This window comes from Apodemus sylvaticus, chromosome 4 (genome assembly GCF_947179515.1).
Source record: "Apodemus sylvaticus chromosome 4, mApoSyl1.1, whole genome shotgun sequence".
In the NCBI taxonomy this organism is placed as follows: domain Eukaryota; kingdom Metazoa; phylum Chordata; class Mammalia; order Rodentia; family Muridae; genus Apodemus; species Apodemus sylvaticus.
The window spans coordinates 148,525,648-148,550,515 of NC_067475.1; the positions used below are offsets into that span (position 1 = coordinate 148,525,648).

The 24,868-nt window shown below is 38.0% G+C and overlaps 1 pseudogene; it reads right to left on the minus strand.

The window, feature by feature from the left end:
- Positions 1-508: 508 nt before the first annotated feature.
- Positions 509-1,333, minus strand: LOC127682413 (RNA-binding protein with serine-rich domain 1-like; annotated as a pseudogene).
- Between the last annotated feature and the right edge of the window lie 23,535 nt (positions 1,334-24,868).

Below are 24,868 nucleotides of genomic sequence, written 5' to 3' on the forward strand. Positions count from 1 at the left end.
CAATATCTATCCACAAATCCAGACATACTGTAGGTGCTAGAAGGAAAACTGTGACCTAAGGAGGTAAAATTCTCCCATGATAACACAGGAAATAAATAATTTTACACCACCAAAACCAAAAGATAAATCACGCACGTGTGTACACACACACACACACACACACGGGTGTGGCACAGCAACAGCAAGCACTTGACTAGGTTGCCTGACTGGTTCTGGGTCATCTGTGGAAAATGGTGTGCTGCCACAGGTTCCAGTTGTCTTTGCTACCAGACTATCGAGAACTGAAGAGGTAGCCAGAAAACTACAGGGTACATCTACGGAACCATCCTGAATCAACAGTACCTCTACAAGCCAGAACCCTCCTGCGGAGAAACTGTCTCCATTGCTGTCTTCAAAGGCTACACTGGTAAGGGATCCTTCCCTAAAGATCCTCATTTGGCTAGAGAAAAGGACAAAGCTGAGGCCGGGGAATGTAAGTTACAGAGGTAAGAATCAATACCCCTGCTTCTCAGGAGGATAAGCTGGATCCGCTCCTACAGTGGCGGCCGCCAGGTGATCTAGACTTGCTATGCACAGGTGACCTGTGTCTTGGGAATCGAGACCTTCTCCTTATCTGTGGGGGTGACCTACGCCACATGGGAGGGGGTGGAAGCATTTTCCTGGGTGGGCTGAAACGCTAAGGCAGTGGCCGAGGCGAGGGTGCCAACACAGCAGTAGCAATGATCTCTTGGCCATCAATTTGTCCTCCATCCACGTGGTTCAGTGCCTTCTCTGCTTCATCTGGATTCTCAAATTCCACATTTGCATAGCCTTTGGATAGATGAGGATACATCCTTTCTACAGGCATGTCAATCATTTTAATTTTCCCATAAATAGAAAATATTTCCATGAGATGATCATTGGTCGCGTTCCTGGTGAGCCTCCCACGGTGCACTTTGGTGGGTTTAGGTGAAGAGCTCCGCCTTTCTTCAGTTTTCCATCACTTTCATGATGGCTTGGATTTGGAGCTGGAATACCTCCTGTTGTTGTGCCTGCTCCGGGCCGGCTAGGGGCGCCAGAGGAGCTGCTAGAACTGGAGCTTCCGGATGTGCTGGAGCTTTCTGAGCGGCTGGATGCAGAGGATGAAACTTGTGATGAGGCTGGAGCCCGAGCTGAAGGCTGAGCTGGACCTAGGTCAGGTGCTGCTGTTTCTGCTTGAAGCGCTGAGTCGCTTCAGAGTCTTATCTCTGCCACGATCCTTCCCACTTGACTCTTTAGTGGCCTCTTTATCTTTAGATTGATCCTTGAACTTCTCATCATAGCGGGCCTTGTGTTTGGTAGGAGAAGGAGCCATCTTCCCAAGGCCACCACTTCCTCCTGCTCTTTTCAGGCCGGCACCGAAAACCTACAATCATGAAAACTGAAGAATTCTGTGTTGAAAGAAAACTGGGCCAAGATAGACATAAAGAATTTAAGGACTTTCTAGAATGTAATGAAAATTTATAAACACATAGACAAACATAGACACAGCAGAGTCTGCTCTAAAAAGAAAGTTCATGGCACTAAATGCCTACATAAAACAAACAAACGAACAAACACCAAAATAGATGGTCTGGCTCTGGGCTTGCTCTTTAGTTTGGAGGAAACCTGTGGGACTCCAAGAGCATTCTACCTTCTCATAGAATCCTTCCGAGCCCCCAAACTGACCAGCTTAGAACAGTGCCAGATCCCCCATCCTACTCGGATCTCCCACCATCTCAGTGGGTCCACCTAACACAGCCTGCAGAGGTGAGTGGCACACAACTGACCCCTTTGTATGGCTCTGGGCCTGCTCTGTGGTACAGAGGAATCTTCTGGGGTTCCAAAAGGTCCAGCCTCCCTGTGGAAATCTTTGGGGGCCCCAAAACTAACCAGCATGGAACCTTGCCCAACTATCAGTTTGACCTGCCATCCCAGTTGGGTCTGACTAGGGAACACACCCTTTGAATTAGGGTCTATCCTCTATACAGCCTGGGGCATAGCCAGCAGAGTCTGGCACTCTGACCTCCACCGTCAGCTCCACAGCTCCCCTAACCTTCTGGAGAAGTCATCCTCCCATCAGGATTATCCAGCCAACACCAGGGAAAACCAGAGGCTTAAATGACTCGTAAGAGCACGGTCAATAAGACCTAGGACAATATGGCACCACCAGAGCTCAGCTATCCTTCAATAACAAACATTTGATATCCTATTGAAACTAATGAAGCAGAATAACAGGGTCTTAAATCCAATCTTACAAAGATGATAGAAGACTTTAAAGAGGACATGACTAAATCTCTTAAGAAAATTTCAAACAGGGAAGAGGCATAAAAAGAGGATCAAATAATGTAAAGAAATGCAGAAAACTGTAATCAAATAGGTGAAAGACATGAATAAAACTTCCTGTGTCCTGAAAAGGAAATAAGTGCAATAAAGAAAGCAAAAACTGAGGTAATCCTGTGGCTGGAAAAATCTAGGAAAGAACAGGAACTACAGATATAAGCATCACTGACAAAATACAGGAGATGGAAAAGAGAATCTCAGATAAAGGTATGATAGAATAAATCAATACATTAGTCTGAGAAATTGCAAAATCTAAAATGTTTGTGACATAAAACATCCAGGAAATTTGGGACACTATGAAAAACCCAATCCTAAGAATAATAGGAAAAGGAAGGGAAGATTCCCAGTTCAATGTCCCAGAAAACATCTTCAACAAAATCATAGAAGAAAATGTCCCAACCTAAAGGAAAAGGTGCTTACAAAGGTAAAAGAAGCTTACAGAACACCAAACAAATTTGGCCAGAAAAGAAAATTTTCCATTCACAAAATAATCAAAACACTAAATATAAACAAGAAAGAAAGAATGAATTTTATAAGCAGCAAGGCAAATAGGCCAACTAACATATAAAGGCAGACCTATCATATTTACACTCAATTTCTTACCTCAGACTCTGAAAGCTAGAAGGGCCTGTGTAGAGGTCTGACAGACCCTAAGAGACCACAAATGTCAGCCCAGACTGTTCTCAGGAAAACATTCAATCACCATAGATGGAGAAACCAAGATATTCCATGACAAAACCAAATTCAAATAATACCTTTCCATTTACCCAGCAGAGGATACTAGAAGGAAAACTCCAACCCAAGTGAGGCTAACTATACTCAAGAAAACCCAAGAAGTAAATAATTTCATATCATTAAAACCACTAGAAGAGAAACACGCACTCAACCACCACCAACATAAAATTAACAGGAGATAAGTTATTTGTCATTAATATCAATAATATTAATATTATTAATAATAATAATATTAATATTATTGATATTAATATCTTTACTACCAATGGACTGAATTCCCCAGTAAAAAATAGAGGCTAAGAGCATGGAGGCATAAACAGAATCCATAATTTTGCTGTATAAAAGAAACATATTTCAACAACAAAGAGAGTCACTGTCTCAGTATAAACAGCTGGTAAAGATTTTCCAAGCAAATAAATCAAAGAAACAAGCTGGAAGTCATTCTAATAAAATAGATTTCCAATTGAGTCAGGGAAGATCACTTCTTTCTCATCAAAGGAAACATCTACCAGGAGGATATCTCAATTCTGAACATCTATGCCCCAAATACAACTACAAACCAATTTCCCTAACAGACATATAGGCAAAATACTTGCAAACTAAATCAAAGAACACATCAAAAAGATCATCCACCATGACAAAGTAGGCTTCTTCTTAGAGATGCCAAGATGGATCAACACTGAAAAATGCTTCAACATAATACTCAATATAAACAAACTGAAAGAAAAATAACATGTTATTGTTCTCATTGGATTCAGAAAAACCCTTGACAAAATTCAGCACTCCTTTATGATAAAAGTCTTGGAGAGAACAGGTTACAAGGGACATAGTAAAGGCAATTTACAGCAAGCCTTTAATCCCCATTAATTAAATAGAGAAAAACTCAAAGCAGCTTCACAATTAAAATCAGGAATAAGACAAGGCTGTTCACTCTCTCAATTTCTATTCAACTTGCAGTTCTAGTTAAAGGAATAAGACAACAAAAAAAGTTCAAGCTGATAAAAATTGGAAAGAAAGAAGCCAAAGTATAGCTATTCACAGATGATATGATAGCATACATAAATCACTATAAAGATTTTAGTAGAAAAATCCTATAGCTGATAAATACCTTTAGTAAAGTGGCTAGATACAAAATTATCTAAAACAACAACAAATACAGTAGCTCTTATATATACAAATGAAAAATAGGCTGAGATAAATATCAGGAAACAACACTGTTCACAATAGCCTCAAGCAATATAAAATATCTTGACATACCTCTAACTAGGCAACTAAATGAGTTGTATGACAAACCTTCAAGTCTTTGAAGAAAGAAAGTAAACAAAGATATCAGAAGATGAATAGATCTTCCATGCTCATGTATCAGTATGGTCAACATAGTAAAAAAAAAGCCATCTTACCAAGGCAATCTAGAGATTCAGCACGATTCCCCTCAAACTTCTAGAACAATTCTTCATAGACCTTTAAAAGACAACTCTCAACTTCATTTGGAAAAATCAAATAACACAGGATAACTAAAACAATCCTGAACAATAGAAGATCCAGATATATCATTGTCCTTGATTCCAAGCTGTATTATAGAACAATAGTAATAAATGCTGCATGTTATTGACATAGAAACAGACACTGATCAATGGGTTTGATTCAAATATCCAAACACATAGACACCTGATATTTGACACAAACAAACAAACAAAACCACAAAAGAGAAAACACATTGAAAACAATGCATCTTCGTCTAATGGTGGTAGTCTAACTGAATGTCTGCATGTAGAATGCAAATAGATCTATAATTATCACCCTGCACAAAAATGATTTAACACATAAAACTTTTTTAATTATATATAAGTCAACAATTTAATTAGGATATCCTTCACCACTTTTCAAATACAGGACTTGTAAGGTTGAGAGATGGCTTGTTAGTTAAGGTTATTTTCTGCGCAACTGTAAGGACCTGTACAATCACCAGTACCTTTATAACAAGCTGAATATGGCCTTGCATTTGCTTATCATGTGGATGAGTCAGAAGGATCATTCAGTCTTCTCTTCTTTTGATTTAAACAAACAAACAAACAAACCCAAAAATATGACATATATGAGTTCCAAGTTCAGAGAGAGAACCTGCCTCAAAGGAATATGGACAGAAAGAAGAAAACATCCAACTGTTTTCTTTGGTTTCTGCATGCACACAGAGGTGTGTGCTACTGAAAACACAAGTGCACATTCCCATGACAGTCTTTCAAAGGTGATATTTTTAGAAACTGAAAAAGATTTCAACTCTAGTATCACATGCCCTGATAATGTTATCAGTAAGTGAAACATGCATTTTTCTTAAAAAAAAAAAAAAGGAAAAGTAATAATCAAGAGAAAGGAAGTTAGAGGATCTGTTTGGGAAATGAATTGTTAGATAAATTAACCTTAGGGTACGTTTTATGTGTAAGTTTAGAGTTTAAGTGTCTTTTCAAAAATTATTATGCAGGTATTCTCTTGGGAAATTCTCATAAATTTCAGCCTGAAGGATTGCAGTATAAGTTACATATTAATGGTAAGATCTATTATTAAAGATTATTTTTACAGAGAAAGAATATTACTGGGAAATTTCTAGCTCAAATATTATACTTTAGGGGATTCTAAACTTTAAAATCCCCATGAATATGAGGAATGCAACTTCATGGATGAAAATATTAATTCCTTTATCTTGAGAAAAATGTTCAAGGGCAAAGGGCTATGACAAGGAAGATATGGCCTTACAAAAGAAAAGCCACAAAAATAGCTGGTCTCTTTGTGAAACCACTTAGCATTGTACATATGTAATGAAAAAATGTTATTTTAGGAAAATTGTCTCACAAGCAAGAAGTATGCACACAGTAGGTGAACTAAATGAGGAGAAATTAAAAAATTTAAAGGGGATTAGGCCTATGTTTTTCTGGATATGAATTTGACAGAGTTAGTCTGTAGCCAACTGTCTTGCTTAGATTGGAGGCAGAGCTGTGCTCCAGAGACTCAGCTAATTCCCATGTCCATTTTCAATTCCTACCCTGTTTCGTGTCTCGTACCCCTTAACACCCCCACACAGGTGTTTTCCTATAGATATATAAATGTGCTTTCACTGAAGTAAATAGCAAATCCTTTTCTGTCTTTTGAGGCTGAGTACATGAAACCAGAATGCCCGAAGAAAGCAGATGCAGATCTAATAGGGTCCACATTTCTTCTCTCAGCCTTGTTCAACCCAATCTTCAGGCAGTTGCACATACCAATCGGTTTATACAAAATGAAAGCAGAGCACATCTGCTCCCTTCCTTAAGCTCCCCAATGGCACTGCACACTGTGTTTATGATAAAGCTTGACTTGGTATGTACTCTGAAACAATGTTGTGGCGAAGTGGCTCTCTGCAGCCCATGGAAGCCAAATGGTAAGGGGGGTGAGCTGATTGTGGGAGACAGTTATGATTGCTATTAAGTCACATAGCCAAAAAATATGAAAACACACAGAAGAGAGAAAATCATGCTTACCATGTCCTAATTTTGAAATGTTTACCTCACTCTTAAAATTATGTATGCGTATTTTTTAAGTGGTGGCAATTCTTACTAATATTGCAATTGCATGCTCCTCTCTCATGTCATATTGTGGAATCTGTGTCCAATCAGATATAACTGTGCACATCCCTCCCATGCTGAATTGTGGCAATTCTATTCAATACCACGGAGTTATGCATGTCTCTCCACACTGCATCAACTAATAGATAGCATCACGGTTACTAGGCAGTTGCACTCATTCCAAGACAACAATCCAAATCCTGGCTTGGTTCTTGTGGTGTTTGAATATGCTTGGCCCGTAGGGAGTGCTACTGTTATGAGGTGAGGTCTTGTAGGAGGACCTGTGTCATTGTGGGGTGAACTTTGAGGCCTTCCTTCTAGCTGCCTAAAAACAGGCTGCTCTTGGCTTCCTTTGGATGAAGTGTAGAACCCTCAGCTCCTTCAGCACCATGCCAGCCTGGATGCTGCTATGCTTCTTGCTTTGGTGATAATGGACTGATCCTCAGAACCTGTAAGCCAGCCCCAATTAAATGCCCTTTATAAGAGGACATTTAATGTCACCATGTCTTAGTCATGGTGTCTCTTCACTCCAATGGAAACTCTAATCAAAACACTTCTCCAGCATGATTATTGCAGAATATTAAATAGTTCATCCTGGAGAGATACATAAAACCTTGAAATAAATTGTGAGAATGCCATGAGGGCTCATATTGGGATGAGCAATTCCATTTCATACTTAATTGTCTCAGAAGGTAAATTCAACAGTAAATACTAATACAAGTCTAATACAAAATACAAGTCTAAATAGACTACAAAAGTCTGGTGCTAGCAGCGCACAACATAAGGCTTAGCACCCAGGAGGCAAAGGCAGGTAAATCTCTGAATTTTAGGTTAACCTGGTCTATAGAGCAAGTTCCAGGACAGCTAGGGCCACAGAGATAAACCCCATCTCAAAAAGACAAAAGAAAAGAACAGAAAAAAGTTTAAGATATTTGATAAGTTGTACTCATGCAAAGAACCTTTCTCATCATGTTTTTTTTTAATTTATATTTATTTGCTTACATCACAAATGAAACCCCCTCCAGATCCCCCCTGGAGACTCTCCCCAATCTCCTCCTCTTCTTCTCCTATGAGAGGGCATGCCCACTCATGCCCACTGGGTATCCCACCCCACCTCCAACCCTGTCGAATAAAGTCTCTGCCAGAGTACATGCATCCTTACCCACTGAGGCCAGGCAAGGCATCACTGTTGGGGAACAGATAACATAGTCAGACTACACCTTTAGGGAGAGCCTCCACACCTGTTTGGGGAGCCCACATGCAGAATGAGGCCTCGTTCCACCACATGTATATTCTTTGATTGTTGGCCCAGTCCCTGAGAGCTCCCAGATGCCCAGGTCTGCTGATCATCCTGTGACACGTCCTTCCCCTTCAGGGCTTTCAATCCTTCCCTCAACTCTTCCATAAAAGGCCCCAACCTCTGTCTAATGTTTCACTGTGGGTATCTGCATCCATTTCAGTCAGCTGCTGTGTAGAGCCTCTCAGAAGAAAGACAGTTGTGCTAAGCTCCCGTTTGTAAGCATAAACAGAGTATCAGTCATACTATCAGGGATTGGAATTTGCCCGTTGGATAGATGAGTTTCAAGTTGGGCCAGTTATTGGCTGGCCATTCCTTCAGTCTCTGCTTGATCTTTGTCCCTGCATTTCTTTTAGATAGGACAAATTTTGGGTTGAAAGTGTTGTGGGTGGGTCGTTGTCCATATCCCTCTATTGGCCTCAGGGGGTGGACACTTCAGGTTCAATGTCCTCACTATTAGGCATCTCAGCTAAAGTCTCCCACATTACTTCCTTGGTGCCTTCCCCTCTCAGTTCTCTGGGTCTTCTCAAGGACTCTTCTGACACCTCCACTCCTGGAAGCTACAGATTTTGGTTCATCAGTCTGGCCCTCTGGGTCTCTAGCTTGTCTCTCCACACCTGTTTCTGTCCCCCATTCCATCCCACCTTTCCTCTCCTACCCACTTCCTTCCTTTCCTCTGCCTCCAATGGCTATTTTGTTCCCCCGTTCTAAGTGTGATGCAAGCATCCTCAGTTGGGACTGGGTCTGTGGGGTATATCATGGTACTCTGTGCCTTATGGATAAAATCTACATATCAGCGAGTACATGTATGTGTGACCTTTTGGGTCTGGGTAACTACTCCAAATGATATTTTCTATTTCTATCCATTTACCTGCACAATTCATAATGTCTGTTTTTTATAGCCAAATGATATTCCATTGTGTAAATGAACCACGTTTTCTGTATCCATTCATTGGTTGAGGGAAGTTTGGGTTGTTTCCTGTTTCTGACTCTTACTAATAAAGCTGTTAAGAACAAACTGGAATCCATGTCCTTGAGGTATGGTGAAGCATTCTTATAGGTCTGACTTTTTATTTTATTTAGCCTTTGTCCCTTGTAGGTTTTAATACTCTTTCTTCTCTCTGTCCATTTAATATTCTGATTTTTTTATGAGGTGGGAGGATTCTCTTTTCTGGTCTAATGTATTTGGTATTTTGTAAACTGTTTGTATGTTTATACCCATCTCTTTCTTTAGTTTAGGAAAGTTTAATTTTATGATTTTGTTGAAGATGTTTTCTTGCCCTTTGAACTGAGAATCTTCACCCTCTTCTACCCCTATTATTCCTAGGTTTTGTCTTTTTCATAGTGTTCCAAATTTCCTGAATGTCTTGAGTTAGGATCTTTTTACATTTGGTATTTTCTTTGACCAATGTATCAGTTTCTTCTATTGAATCTTCAATGCCTGAGATTCTCTCTCCCATTCCTTGTATGGAAACAAAGCCTTCATTTGCTTTTGTTTCCATTTTAGGTCTTGGACCATTTTATTCATTTCCTTTACCCATTTGATTGTATTTTCCTGTATTCCTTTAAGGGATTTATTTGTTTCCTTTTTAAGGGCTTCTACCTGTTTGATTGTGTTTCTTGTATTTCCTTAAGGGAATTATTTTAATCTTATTTAAAGGCCTCTATCATCTTCATGAGATTGTGTTTAAGGTCACAGTCTTGCTCCTCGGCTGTTGGGTGAGGTGCATTGTGCCATCTGCAACTGCAGGTGTAAGTATGGACCAGATGTAGGATGGAGCTTAAACAGTGGTGGGTAGAGTCCATGACTTCTGGATGTGCTAGAGTCTTCCTCTCTCCCTCCTCCCTCCCCCCTCTCTCTGTCTCCCCCTCTCCCTCTCTTTTTGTCTCCCCCTCCCCTTCCCTCTCTGTCTCCTCCTACTCTCTTTCCCTCTCTCTCTCCCTCTCTCTTGCTTGGTCTCCCTCTTCTACTATAATCTTTTAACTAGAGGATAAATAATTTCAAAAAATTGTTTAAATACTTGGTGAAACTTGGCAAATGAGTTACTCTGCAGGTATTTTGGGATTATTTTCTCTGGGTGTAACTGCAATTACATTTATAAGATATTTCATGAGCTGTATCAACGGATCTGAAAATCGAATTATTTTCTTAGCACTGGCTGTAATAAACACTTGAAAAATATTTTTGTCAATTTACATAATAGAATAGATATAATACTGTGCAATTTCTTTTTTTCTTGTCTTACTTAATTTTAGTATCTTTTTGAGATGTGTTTATACTTAAAAAGTTTATTAGAGGAAAGATGCTTCATCATACAACCACTTCCCATGCACTCTTTTATTATACCTTTAAGGAAAAAAATTAAAGATTGTTCATTTAAGTCAGCTTTGACTTAAAACCAAGATTGCATCTAAATATTCTTTCCAAAAATAAACTAAACCCAAGGTACATGTTCAAATGCTAAATACATATTACTCCAAACAGTATGAAGATTTTAGGTACTATAATACATTTGGGGTAATTTCTGAGTCACAGCCATGTTGAGGAAAATTCGCAGGTGAGCATCATGAATTGCTGTGGAAGGGGGAATTCTGTTAGCCATAAGAACCAAGATGTCTCAGAAGTGTGTACTAATTAATTAGTCCAGAAGCCCTGAATACCCAAGGCACAAATCGCATAACAAATGACTCCCATAAAGAAGTATGGAGAGGGTCCTGATCCTGGAAAGGATTGATCTAGCCTTGGAGGGGAATATAAGGACAGAGAAAAAGGAGGGAGGTGATTGGAGAATGGATGGAGAGAAGAAGGTTTATGGGACATATGGGGAGGGGGGATCCGGGAAAGGGGAAATCATTTGGAATGTAAACAAAGAATATAGAAAATAAAAATATTAAAAAAAATAAAAAAGAATAAGTAAAACAAACTTAAAAAAAAAGTGTGTACATGATTCCATGAGGAAAAAATGGTTGTAAAAGAAACAATGTCTTTCTTTCTGCTGATGATTGGCTTTACACAGCATCAGACATGTACTTCATATATGGAATTATTTGGGCTCTCAACAAAAATAATGACCTTGGGTTTCATCACTGCTTTCTGTCCTCAAATGGATCCATGTGTCATACAATTTAAAGATTAGTAATTTAAAAGAGAAACATCATTTTTTAAACATATTGTTCAGTTGTAAAGCAAATTAAAGTCAAAGTGTCTGTTTAAAAATAAAATTAATTTCTTTGAAAACTTAAAAACACCCTTTATTCTCATAATGTATTTTTATATGTCTTGCATACCTCTATCAGTTCTTTGCATTTCTGGCTGCACATCTGTGATTGGATCTTTATAGAGCAATAATCTTGAAGTTTTTTTATGGAGAAAATATAAAGCTAACTGAATCGTTTCTCTGACACTGTTGATTAAATTCCAGTTTCACTGAGGACAATTGGGGTGTGTAAAACATTTAGCTTCACACACAGGTACATTCACTGTGGCATACAAAGAATTGTGCCTTAAAAATACAGAGATTCTGTGCTGTGTTTCTGTCCATAAATAAAAAGAAAGCATATAGGACATTTAGAATTGTGTGGGACTTGGGGTGGTTAGTTTTAATTGTCTGTTTGATACACTATAGACTCACCTAGAAGAAAGGCTTCTGTGGATGTCTACTTGGGGATCTCCTGACTACCTTACTTTACATGGAATCATCAGCCGACTGTGGACAACTGTTCCCTACACTTCTCTGGGAATGTGCAAGTGTAGATAGAGATAGGGCTAAACATCAAGCAAGTTCTTGACTGTGGAGGTAATGTAGTGCTTCAAATGCCGGCCACTTTCTCAGGACATGGAACATAATCTGGACTTGTAAGCCAAATAAACCCTTCACTCCAAGGTTTTTGTAGTGGTGGTAGTGGTAGTTGTTTGCTTTTGTTTGTTTTGGAGAGGTCAAGGTACTTTTTGATACCAACCAGAAAATTAACTAAAATAGGCTGCAATGTTAGACATATTTCTGTTGGAGGAACTATTATTTTATTTAAGAACTGACAGAAATGTATTGATGGCATCAACAGACACACAGACATCTGTCTACATGTTTAGATCCTATTTCTGGTTTCCTCTCCAACCTTCATTGACATTGCACCCTGACATTGGTGCAGGTCTTTAGTACTGTGAGGCTTGCTTATTCTTTACTTCCATGGTAGTACAGAGAAGAATGGTATTTGTAGACATTCTCCCTAAACCAGAAATTGCTTTGGAAATTGCCAGAAGCCATTAAACATAAATTGAATCACTCTGCCAGGTAATTACCTTGTCACTGAATTCACAGGCTCAACCAAGAGAAGCTTGAGGAATGTATCAGATAATCTTAACTGACATGGGAAGACCTAGTTTTCAAATTTTAAAAGTCTATATAATATATTCAAGATTCCTCCTATTTAGTATTTTATTGGGCATCAAAGCAGTGAAGTGCTTATTAAGTTTCACTGAGCTATTAAGCAAGTTTGTGTGTAGTCAGTTTAGGATGTGCTGCTAGGAGGTCCATGGGGGCAAAGTCTCAGAGAGCATGATGTGGAGCAAAAGTTAGCTACATGATATCAAACCACCAACAAACATTGGTTATGGATTCTAATGTAGATGAGGAAAATCTAAACTAGCCTTTTCACCCTCAGTTTTTATCTCAAGAAGGTGTGCCTTTTCCCATGCTCTTCCCCATTTCATCTACCATCAACTCCTGTGGTATAATTCTAAACTGTAGCAAAAGTCTCTCCAGTTTTCTACAATGCGAGATTTCTTTAGTCATGTTGGTATCTATTGCCTGACAGACACCATTCTAAAGGCATTACATATACAACTTTGTCCTGATACCACATTTCTAATTCATTTTGGAGTTGGTGTGGGTGTTAGTTTCTCTCTAAAGCCTCTTAGCAGATTTAGTACAAAAAGCAAACCCACACTATGGTCTATAAAGACCTGCCAGATTTAATTCCTTTTTCTCTTTCTAGCTCATTATTTATCCACTCTCTACAGTTGTGCCTGATGTGACTTCCATATTCTTCCTGTACCTCAGGTTTGTCATGTCTTTCAACTTGAAGCTTTGGATGGACTCCTTCCTCCATGGATTAACTATTGGTCTTCCACTACGTAACTTATTTTGTCAGTTAAAATATCATATCCCTAGTAAAAACATAAAAAACAAAAAGAAACAGAAAGAGAAAAGAGTTAATGAGTTAAAATTTTCCACCTCTTGACCAATGTTTGTGTCAGATCACCCAACTTTATTGTGCCCTCTCCACCCCCAATATTTGAGTGGGAATTTTAGACCTCATTGTTAGCTACAGTTTCTGTAGCTACCTACACCTAGGGTGGAGTTCTCAGACCAAGGTGAAGTCTATTGTTTTTCTAGATCTGTAACTTTTTAAATTAAGCAGTGGAGCCAATGCCCGCTGAGCAACCAAACCAGTTTTCCTGAACCCTAGAACCTTGGGGGAAGGGGTCCCCCTCAACTTTAAATTCCATTAAAGTTAACCATTAAAATCTGGGGCCTTGATCAGCAATCCATTGTCTTGGTCTCAATCTTTTCTCATCTGTCCTTCCCATCCATCCCCCGCTCCCTTTCCAGGCAACTCATTCGATGCAACTGCGGGCAGTTATACTTTGTTATTTTATAATCCTTGCTGATGTAGAAAATTATCCTACTATTCATAAAGAATGCTTCTTTAAAATAGAATGTTTCATCCACAGCAAAAAAAAGCCTGTAGGTCTTAAAGCATTATAGTTGGAACTGCTAGTGTGTGAAAATGTCCTTACAAATACTGGAAACTCAGATCTCCTTGGAGAGTGTTTTACAGAGTAGCTGAAAGGCTGGATCTGAAGCATAGAGAATCAGAAAACTGGGGGAGTACTAAAGAGCAGGGGAAGAATACAGTGAACAGAACTGTGAGAATAGCTCTTAAGTTATAGATCAACTTTAGATGTTCTTCAGTGAACCAGAGAAATGTCAAATATCAAAAAGACAAAGCAGAAGGAAAAATGAAAGTGGTCTGTCTTACAAGTAATAAGGACCTGATATTCATTCGGATATGTTGACTAACCAAAATCATGTTTTTCAATCTGCTTCCTCCTCCCCTGTCATGGTAAGCTATTTTTGCTGAAACACATTCTCTTTACTAAAACTAGGCAATATTTCTTACTCCCTACTTATTTCTCAGAATCTGCCAGGCAGTTGCCATAGAAATGCAGTAGAATTTTTTCTAAATGTATGAGACTAAATTTTGAATGTGTGCATTGATTATTTCTATTTTTTAACCCTGGTGGGTTTTTATTATAACAAGAGGATTAGAGAAATATTTTCAGCTCATCTAAAAATGTTAGAATTTCATTTTTCTCCCAAAGCAACCCTTTGAGTTTAGTAATAGTCCTATCAAAACATGCACAGCACCATCTTTTGATAGAAAACCCTGCCCCACCCCATCATCTCTATCACTGAAACACATTATTTTCGTTTTTGTAAGCTTTTTAAATACCATAGCAATTTACAGCTCTCTCAAACAGACTAGCATTTCCCTATCTTCTAGTCACATGTATTTCATTGTTGTTTTTAGATGAGACCAGCTGGCTTCTGATCACTAAAATGTCAGAGACAGAAAAGAAGTCATTTCCACAAGAGGAAAAAAGTTAGATATTCTAGGAGTCAAAACTCCCACAGAATTCTTTTTAAATCTGCAGAAGTGATTCTCCACTGAATGTACACAGGTGACTGCTGTCAGTGGCAGTGGCAGCTAGAGATACTGTGACAGGCATGTGTGCCAAATAGTCACTTCTCGAGTCTCCTTCAGTTTGTATTTACAAAGAAAAACAACTCTTGTTTTTAAAGTGAAAAATAAAACTATAAAACAACATGTAAGCTACCACAGAAAAGTTTTATCTGCCTGCAGCCATGGATGAATCAGGAACCTCACTGGATAGCATTGTTTTCATTTCCAAAGTGAACATCAAATGAGATTATATTTTAATGCCTCATTCGGCAAGAAAACTCTCATATGCAGTGTGATATTATGACACTGTCATGCTTATGATCATAATCCAAGTGAATGTCAAACTCTATTCAGACCTCCAATTAGGTAAGGATTCTCTTCCCATAGGAAGCCAGGAAGTCTCTGAAAGAAGGCTGACTAACCTTGCCTTGATCACATCCTGTTCATGAGCCTGCAGAGATTTCTAGGAATGTTACTGTAAAGAAATAATTTCATATTTAAGATTGACTTTTAGATAATATAGAATTTTAAATCATATTGATGTAAAATAATTCAAAAATCCTTTTGTGGTTGCTTTAACTGATTATGTTTGAACAGTTATACTTAATTATTGTATTGTGTTCTCTCTCTTTCTGTGCGTGTGAGAGAGAGAGAGAGAGAGAGACAGAGAGACAGAGAGAAAGAGAGAATGAGGGAAAGAGAGTATTTGTGTGCACAAATGCATGTGTGTGTATGGCAGATGCATGTGTGTGGAGGAACCAGAGAATAAATTCATCTGTTGTACCTCAAGCATGATTCACCTTTGTTGACTGAGATAGGCTCTCACTGGCCTGTAACTTGACAAGGAGGTGAGGCTGGTCAGCTAGTGAGCCCCAGGGATCTGCCCATCTCTGCCTCCCAGGCCTAAAATGATAGGCATTAACCATCACACCCAACTTCCTTACATGGGATCTAGCAGTGAGCAATGATCACAATGGTTTTCAACATGTAACTAAATTTCCTAAAAACAAAAATAGAATGAATCACCCATGTTACTTGGAATGTGGTATTAGTTTTCTTCCATTTTAAGAGTCTCCCTAAATTACTTTATACATATAGCTCTATATCAAGGAATGATTTATATTGAGGTATATATGGATAATGGTCTTTAAAGATCTTAATACACTTCTAAAGATATAAAGTCTCATAAGAATCTTAAATTATGTGAATATTAAAATTATAATAAATAAAAAATAGAGAGGAAATATTGATTCTTTAGATAAAAAGAAAAAAAAATGTAATGTCCTAAGAGGATAAGCTTGATCATTCTGGGCCTAGTGTTGTCATATAGAGTGATAGCACTATAAATACACGGGTACTCAATAAATGTTATTTTTCATTACCTATGTTCATTAAGTGCCATATTACATTTTTATATGTGACAGTAAAATCAGTAAAACATTAACTGCCATTTATTGTAGTGACATACATACTCCAAAAACAATGATTATATATAAAATACAGTTATTGCAGGAGATGATAATAGTGACCAATGTGTTTCCAAATAGCTTGGTCAACAAAGATCTCTTTTGGGAACCAATCTATATTTTTCCCAAGCTATAATTTTTCTTAGCATTTCTAGATCACATAAAATTCTTTCTCTGTTAGTTTATGAATAATACTTGTGTTGGCAAGGAGAAAATGTCAGGTCATAATTTTTACTATTTAGTTTACTTTCCTCATTGTTTTTCTCAATGGGGGCTGAAATGATAGCCTCCAGAGGATTTGTCACCTTCTTTTGAACTTTAGAGGCACTGTACTCATATGGTGTACACTAATAGATATATACACATAGATACATATAAATAAAATTTAAAATGATTTTTTTCTAAAACCCAAACCTCATACAATGAAAGGCTTTGGTGCTGCTGAGATAGCTCGGCATTGGGGGAGGGGGAGATAGCTTGTCATCAAGCCCAATTATATAAGTTCTGTTAATTTTATCTGCATTGTGGGATGAAAAAACTGATTTCTGCAAGTTGTCCTCTGTCCTCCTCAAGTACAATGTGTTACACAATGTGTTACAAACACACATGTAAACACACGTACATAGACACATACACACAGAGAGAGGGGAGAAAGTCAATATTTATATTATATGAAGCTATAAAAAGTCAGTTTTCTGGAATATGCAAAACATAATCCACACTTCAAATGAGGTACAAGAAGAATGGAGGAGTGGCCCCTCGTTCTGGAAAGACCCAGTGTAGCAGTATAAGACAAAACCAGAACAGGGAAGTGGGAAGGGATGGGTGGGAGAACAGAGGGAGGGAAGGGGGCTTATGTGACTTTCGGGGAGTGGGGAACCAGAAAGGGGGAAATCATTTGAAATGTAAATAAAAAATATATCGAATAAAATTTTAAAAAAGTCAGTTTTCCAAAGATTTTGTCAACATGGCTCCCTAAAAACCACCTGAAGGGGCCAATAAGATAAACTTATAATCTAAATTTATTTCTAAAGTTATTCAATAGTCAGGACATAAAGGGATAGTTTCTCTACAGATGCTGGACAATGTACAAAATGATTGTGCTAAAAGGTACCAATATTTCAAAATGAATTAGTAGCTCAGTACTACACCATTTAAATATGATACATGAGGCCCTGTAATTTATCCTGAATTCCAAAAGAATTACCTTTTGTATGTACAGCCTCCACACAGTTCAAAGTCATCTCTTGGTCACAAACTTCCCTTCTATGATCTGTTAACAGCTTACCTAGCACTATAGCTCCCATGACACAAGAAGCAAGCTCAGCGCTCCCTCTGTGGCCAGTGGCATCAGAAGCAGTTCCATAGTAAATATGCTGGACTTCTGGGGGATCCTTCCGGTTTCTGTTCTAATAATCTCTGATTACTCTTGTCTACTTCAGTCTTATGAGCATTTTCCAGAGTCCTCCCCTTCAGATAGTTCTAAATATGTAGCATTTTCTCTATAATTTCACAAAGCTGAGTCATATAAATACTGCTGACTTGAAAATTTCTTATGTTACAGTATTTAAAAATGTTGTCAGTAAACTGGGGCCAGTCCATTCTACTTCCCCAAAGGAGAGGGAATTTGAAGGGCAAGCCTGAATTACTTCTAGGAATGTAAGACCTCAGGACATCAAGAACTGGCTGTCCAGTCATAGTATGATGGGGTCAATGATCTTTTACATATTCTTGACATATTTTATTTTGGAAAGTGACATTAAAGGGTAAGACCCTGGCATTGAGCAGTAATTCTGGCTCAGGAAGAGTTTTTTCTTTTTAAGTTCACAAAGGAAAGAAGAAAATAAGGCAAAATAAGCAATATTTGATGTGCTATTTGCCAAGAGTACTCAGTGTTTCTAATTAAACAGAATTAAACTGTAAATTCAATTATCCTTATGCAATAAATACATGTAAATGTAAACAAAAAGATGTCACAGTCAAACTGCTAAGAAAACAAAATATTACTACCTCTACTTTAGAGTGGTAATAATTAACAATAGCAATATTGAGAACTAACTTTTCAATAAAGAGTAGAATAGAACAGAGTATAGAAACATCTTTTAAATGCAAAACAAACAAATGCAAAAGCCAAAAATATCTATCACCCTCATTATTCACAACTCAAAGCATGTTACAAATTAAGGAAAAAACAATTATTTCAGATGAAACATGAAGCTGCAAGATGGAATAGCAAAATAAGAGAAAGTGTGTTGATTCTACACTTACAGACTGATGGTTTGAATAAGATAGGCCCTCATATATTCATACATTAAAATTCTTAGTTCCCTGTTTTTGGACTACTGGCAAGTATTAGAAGGTATGTCCTATGGGTCTACGGGTATGTAGCTTTCAGCTACGTCTCCAAAATCATACGTAGCTGCTGGCCATCATTCTCCCTGCCATTTGAATAAACCTTTACAACTGTAACCAAGCCTCCAATGAAATGTTTTGTATTGTAAGATCTACTTTAGTCATGGCATCTCTTCAGAGTAATAGAACATTGACTAAGAGAAAAGGTGCTACCAGGGAGTGGTACAATGCTGTAATAGGCCTGGCTATGATGTTTGCTGGATGAATATGGAAAGCTTTGGGACTTTGGACTAGAAAAGCAGTTGAGCACTTTAAGTGTTGCTTAATGGGCCATATTAAAGAAATATGCACAAGTGGTGATGAGTGTGATATGAACTGTGGTAGACCAGTTCTAGAAGTTTCAGAAGGGAAGAATATTAGCAGCTGACATAAAGAATGTTCTTGTGATATTTTAGCAAAGAAAATAGTTACTTCTTGCTCATTCCCAAAAAATCTGTCTGAGGTTACATTTAAAAAGGTTTGGTTTAATGGCATTTGCAGAGAAGATTTCAAGACAGTATAGTGTTGACTGTGCCATAAATTCATTAGTGCAGATCAGGGAGATCACCAATGAAAAGATGCAATTGGGGCAAAGAGAAATACAAAATTTATGAAGGAAAAAAAGCATCAAGAACTAAGTGTTGGAACCAAGCCCTGTGCTCAAGGAGATAAAAAGTTTAAAGAAAATCCTGATGCTAAATTGGAATGTGACTTCAGGGTAAGATTCTACTCAGCTAATGTTCCAAATTGTGAAAAGTAATTAAAGAAATGCCTATATGGCAAACTAAAACATCAATAACAGAGAGAATATACAAATATAAGGCTAGGACAGTCCCATATTCTAGCCCTAACAAGCAGAAAACTTTGGCAGATTCAGCCACCTGGTTCTGGTTTTACAGTCAAGAAGAAAAGGGGTGACTTTGAAATCTTTCTCTTTAGTTTAGTAAAGAAAATGAGACCAGGCATTTGTCAAAGAGTTTGAAAGGCCATTGCATAAAGCTGAGAAGGTGAAGCCTGGATTTTGTTGGAGAGCCTAAAATGTTGAAGATTCCAGAGCTGTAAAATGCTTGCGAGTAAAAATACAAAAGATAGAAGTGTGTTGCTGTTCAACAAAGCTGAAAGGAGTTGGAGAGCTGAAGAGCACTTTGACACCAGTCTTGGAGACACAGATTTTGGAGTTTGCCCTGCTGCTTTTCCTTCTTGCTTTGGTCAAGCATTTCCTCATTGTGCTCCTTTTCTTCTCATTTGAAATGGTAATATATATTCTGTGTTATCCAGTGTTGGAAGTAAATGCTCTGCTTTCCTTTTCTTTTTTTCCTTTTTTATTGGATATGCTTTATATTCACATTTCAAATGTTATTCCTTTCCCGACCATCGCCCCCCAGCCAAAACTCCCTATATCATGCTCTCTGCCTCTGCTTCTATGAAGGTGTTCCCTCACCCACTCACCTAATCCCACCTCTCTGCCCTCTTATTCCCCTACACTGGGGCGTCAAGCCTTCACAGGACCAAGGGCCTCTCCTCCCATTGATGGGCTAAATGGCTATCCTCTGCTACATATGTGCCTGGAGCCATGGGTCTCTCCTTGTGTACTCCTTGGCTAGTGGTTTAGTCCGTGGAAACTCTGCGGTGTGGGGTTCTGGTTGGTTCATACTGTTGTTCTTCTGGGGTTCCAAACCCCTTCAGCTCCTTCAGTTCTTTCTCTAACTCCTCCATTGGGGACCCCATATTCAGTGTAATGGTTGGTTGCAAACATCTACCTCTATATTTGTCATACTCTGGAAGATGCTCTCAGGAGACAGCTATACCAGGCTTATGTCAGCATAAACTTCTTGGCATCTATAATATTTTCTGGGTTTGGTGACTGTATATGGAATGGATCCCCAGGTAGGGCAGCAGATGCAGGAGAGGATGTAGAGAAAGAGAAACACTACTCCTCCATTGTTGATGGGATTACAAGCTGATACAACCACTCTGGAAATCAGTCTGGCAGTTCCTCAGATGCTCCAATGCACAACAAAGACACATGCTTCACTACGTTCATAACAGCCTTATTTATAATAACCAGAAGCTGAAAAGATTCCAGATGACCTTCAACAGAGGAATGGATATAGAAAATATAGTACATTTATACAATAAAGTACTACTCAGCTATTAAAAAAATGACTTCGTAAAATTCTTAGGCAAATGGATGGAACTAGAAAATATTATCCTGAGTGAGGTAACCCAATCACAAAAGAATATGCACTGATAAGTGGATATTAGCCCAAAATCTTGGAATACCCAAGATACAATTTACAGTCCACATGAAGCTCAAGAAGAAGGAAGACCAAAGTGTGGGTGCTTTGGTACTTCTTAGAAGGGGGAGCAAAGTACTCAGAGGAGCAAATATGGGGACAAAGTGTGGAGCAGAGTTTGAAGGAATGATCTGCTTTTTGCTTTTGTGTTAAAGAGGTTACTGTTAAAAGTCTTTGAGGAGACACTGAACTTTGGACTTTTAAACAGTGTTGAGACTATGATAGAGTATGGGGACTTTGGAAATTGGACTGAATGCAATTTTGTATTATGTATAGCCCCGCATGGGAGCTGGAGAGTAGATGGTCAGTGGTGTTTTGAATATGATTGACCCCATAGGCTCATATAATTGAATGCTTGGTTCCCAGTTTGTAGCCGCCAGCAGCTACATGTAAACCGGGTTACCTGTTGAGAGAATTTTGGGGTCATAGGGAAGAGCGGCGAAAAGAAAGTACGGCTAAGTCAATGTTCACTGATCAAAGCCGTAAACTTTAATGGCGCCGGACCTTTTAACAGTTTGGGCAAACCCTCCCCCCAGACTCCAGGCTGAGTTCCGGTGGAAGTTGTCTAGCTTCTCTTGGAGGTCTTCGTCTTGACTGCTCCGGCAGCTGGGTGGGTCACCTGTTTAATTCAGGAATCCCTATACCAGGAAGAACAATGAACTTAACCTTTACTACGTGCACTCCACCCTAGGTGGAGCAGGATCCTGGCTAACTGGGAGAAGTTAACCTTGACCAAAGTCAAACTCTGACCAAGTGCAAGACTGCCCCAATATGGCTCTGTACATGTCCTCCCTTTTTTTATTAATTTGAACACGAGGAGGTAGAAAACAAGTGGATAAATATCCTTCATAAGAAGGCGGGCCTTAACCAGGAGGGGAAGCATTGACCGTAATTCCTCTTAAATATTGTATAACGTCTTTTTCAGAGGAGGGGTAATAGGCTCCCTTATTATTTTAAGGACAGCCTCTCGACGTTAACCCCTATGCAATTAGGTGTACTTCCTGGGGACTCAGAAGCAGAAATTCACCTCCCCATGCAGTGCTTTGCCTCGCACGTCTCGCTGGTACCCATGTTTGTTCAAAAACAAACACACATAGATCTGAGTTCTATGTGGCTCCCTCTTTGGAGATCCACTTGTGTAAGTTTTGAAGCCAGGGGGGTCTGCAAGTGTCTTTAACAGACATGTAATCTCTCCATCCAGGTGAGCCTGGGTGGAGACAGCCAGTCTGCTTAACAGACAAGGTCAAGAGTTAAAGGTGGAATAGGATTAACTTGTCCCAGAAGTATCCAATTCAGTTGTAAATTAACAACTTTAAGGATCCAAAGCTTGGCCTCTGAGGTGGGAGAGGTAGCCTTGTGAATCAAGAATTAAGCTGTTACTTCTCAGGGAAAGAGGAGACTATATGTTAAATTAACACAGCTGGCTGAAGATTGTTAGCCATCTTCAAAATTGGAATCTTCAATATTGGAATTATTTCTAGACCAGTCTATGGTTGAGTCAGCTGAACACAATAAGGAGAAGAGTCATTTTAACTCTTCTAATTAATTTTTCCTAAGCTAGCATAACAGTCTCCATGTTCTGTCCCACAAAGTCTAAAAGCTTGAAGCTAGGCAATTTATCTAACCTGGGACATTTAACAATTGAGGTAAGTCAAGAACATATATCCAATATAGCTCTTATGTTACCATGGTCTGGGCATTCAGCAAGCACACAGTCAGCATATCTTCTGCAGCATTCTGTGGAAAAAACAGAGGACATGCCTTCTCCCCCAATATTAAATCAGGATCATGGCATATGTTAGTAAGTGAATTCCTTCATTTCACCTAGACATCAATATGTCTAATTACAAGATGTCATATACATTTAGCAAGGAGTTTCTTGGCATCTAAATTTTAAAATTTTTTTAAAAACATGCAAGCATAATTTAAATTATATGCACAGGGACACAATTTCCCCTCTCTTCTTTCTTCCAAGAAGATATTGTTTTATTAATTTAAGTTGGAACACAAAGTATAACCCATAACATAGGCAATAACTATGTAATTATATAAAATATAGTTGCTTTTTCTGTTAGAGCAGTTGCAACTAGACAGCCTAAAAATGAATCATTAGTCACATGTACATATTTTTTTTATCTTTTAAATTAGAAATATGAATATCATTTATCTGTAATAACTAAGTCCTCTAGGATTAACACCATTACGTGGTAGAGGTAGAAATTGAGGACATCAAGAACAAATCTTTATAATTTGATGTGCACAAAATATAAAATTATTTCAAATACCTAAAGGACAGTCATTTAGAGAACATATCCTTTGTTCTTAGAAATTTGAATCACATTTGTATAAACTGTAGAAATTAAGAATTAGCAGTATTAAAAATGGACCAATTTTAAGCAATTATAAACCATGAGCTATGTATATCTACTATTATTAAAAGCTTGACCTTTAACATCTTAAAAATAGCTGCTATAGCACCCAATTCAGGTATCTGTGTTGAAGCAGGGAGAAACTTAAAGGAATAAACATGTGATCTGAGAGTATAAATTATCTTTTGGATAACAATTATTAATTTTGCCTAAAAATGCTTGCCATGTAATAGACCAACCATTAATAATAAATTTGATTGTTGCTTGAAGCAAGGAATAAATGTTTCCTACCTTGAAAACAGAGGTTTAAGACCTTCTGTGGCAAGCTTAAAATGAGGTAAATATAAGATAAAGCCAATTAATATATCTTAACAACCTTTGAAAGCCATTTACCTAAAAATTCTAAAAGTCTATAGGAGCAAGGGCCTGTAACAAACATTCTATGAACATTATACACTGAAATTTTTAAGATCTTAACTTCTAGTATTGAAACAGAGACAAAACACTTTTTCTCACAAGACATAAGGCTGTTAGCCATTCCTTGAGGCAAAACTTTCTAATGAAATTGTTTTGTTGTCTCTTTAAAATTAGAAGCAAATGCTTTTATAATTATCAGAATGTAAAGCAAAAAACCAACCCTTTAAATTTACAATAATTTTATAGGGAGTAGACAGGCCAAATGTTAATGCTTTTATAGCCTCCTTGACCTTTCATAGATTTGAACTGCATTTTAACCCACACCTGGATAAGTCAAAAACTTTTTTTTTTTTTTTTTTTTTTTAAACCAAACACTCCCTAGGTGGGGCCTGTAAGGCAGAAACAATTTCTCAAAACTTCCTCACTAGCTTCCCCTGAGGCAGCTCTAAGCTTTGCATTAACTCAAATGTAAATTTTTTTATCTGCCCTAGGATCCACCTTGAGTCCTTGGCAAGGACATTGTATGAGATTCCTCAAATGTAAATATCTTCTAATCTGAGCCTTTTATCTAAGACCAGACCCAAACCTACAAGGACAATTTAAGGATTAAACAAAAGAAACCTGTAATTTCATGGTCAAAGGAACCTACTTGATATCAAATACATTTCTACAGAGATATCCTTTTTAATCTTGGAGGGTTAAATTTTGCTCCTACCATTGTAGCCTATAAACTTGTGGAAAAGAGGCAATGGGCCTCTAAAACCCATAGCTGTATCACTCTCAAAATTATCTTAATTACAAAATGTTAATTACGAGCCTGCAAACTGAAAACTGTAGCCAATGACACACTGATTTTTATTGTAACTCAATGTTTTGTTGCAATATTAGAGCACAATTGTAATTTTGGAAGCAAATCTCAATTTTAAACAATCTATTTTCTTTAAAATTAATGGCAAACACATATTTACAGCACAAGGTTTGTATGCCAGTTCTTATGTTCAAGTGTATAACAGTGTAACTTATTAAAGAGACAATATTTTAAATCTTAATCTTCATTAAGTCTAATCTCCAGGCCAAGATTCACATGAAACACCATGCCAATTTAGGAGCGTCCCAAAGGCCTGTATTTCCTGGATTGCGTCATGCCACGTGGTGTTCTTCAAAATGGCGACTACCCTAAACTACCAGCCTTAACCATCATGCCACGTGTTCA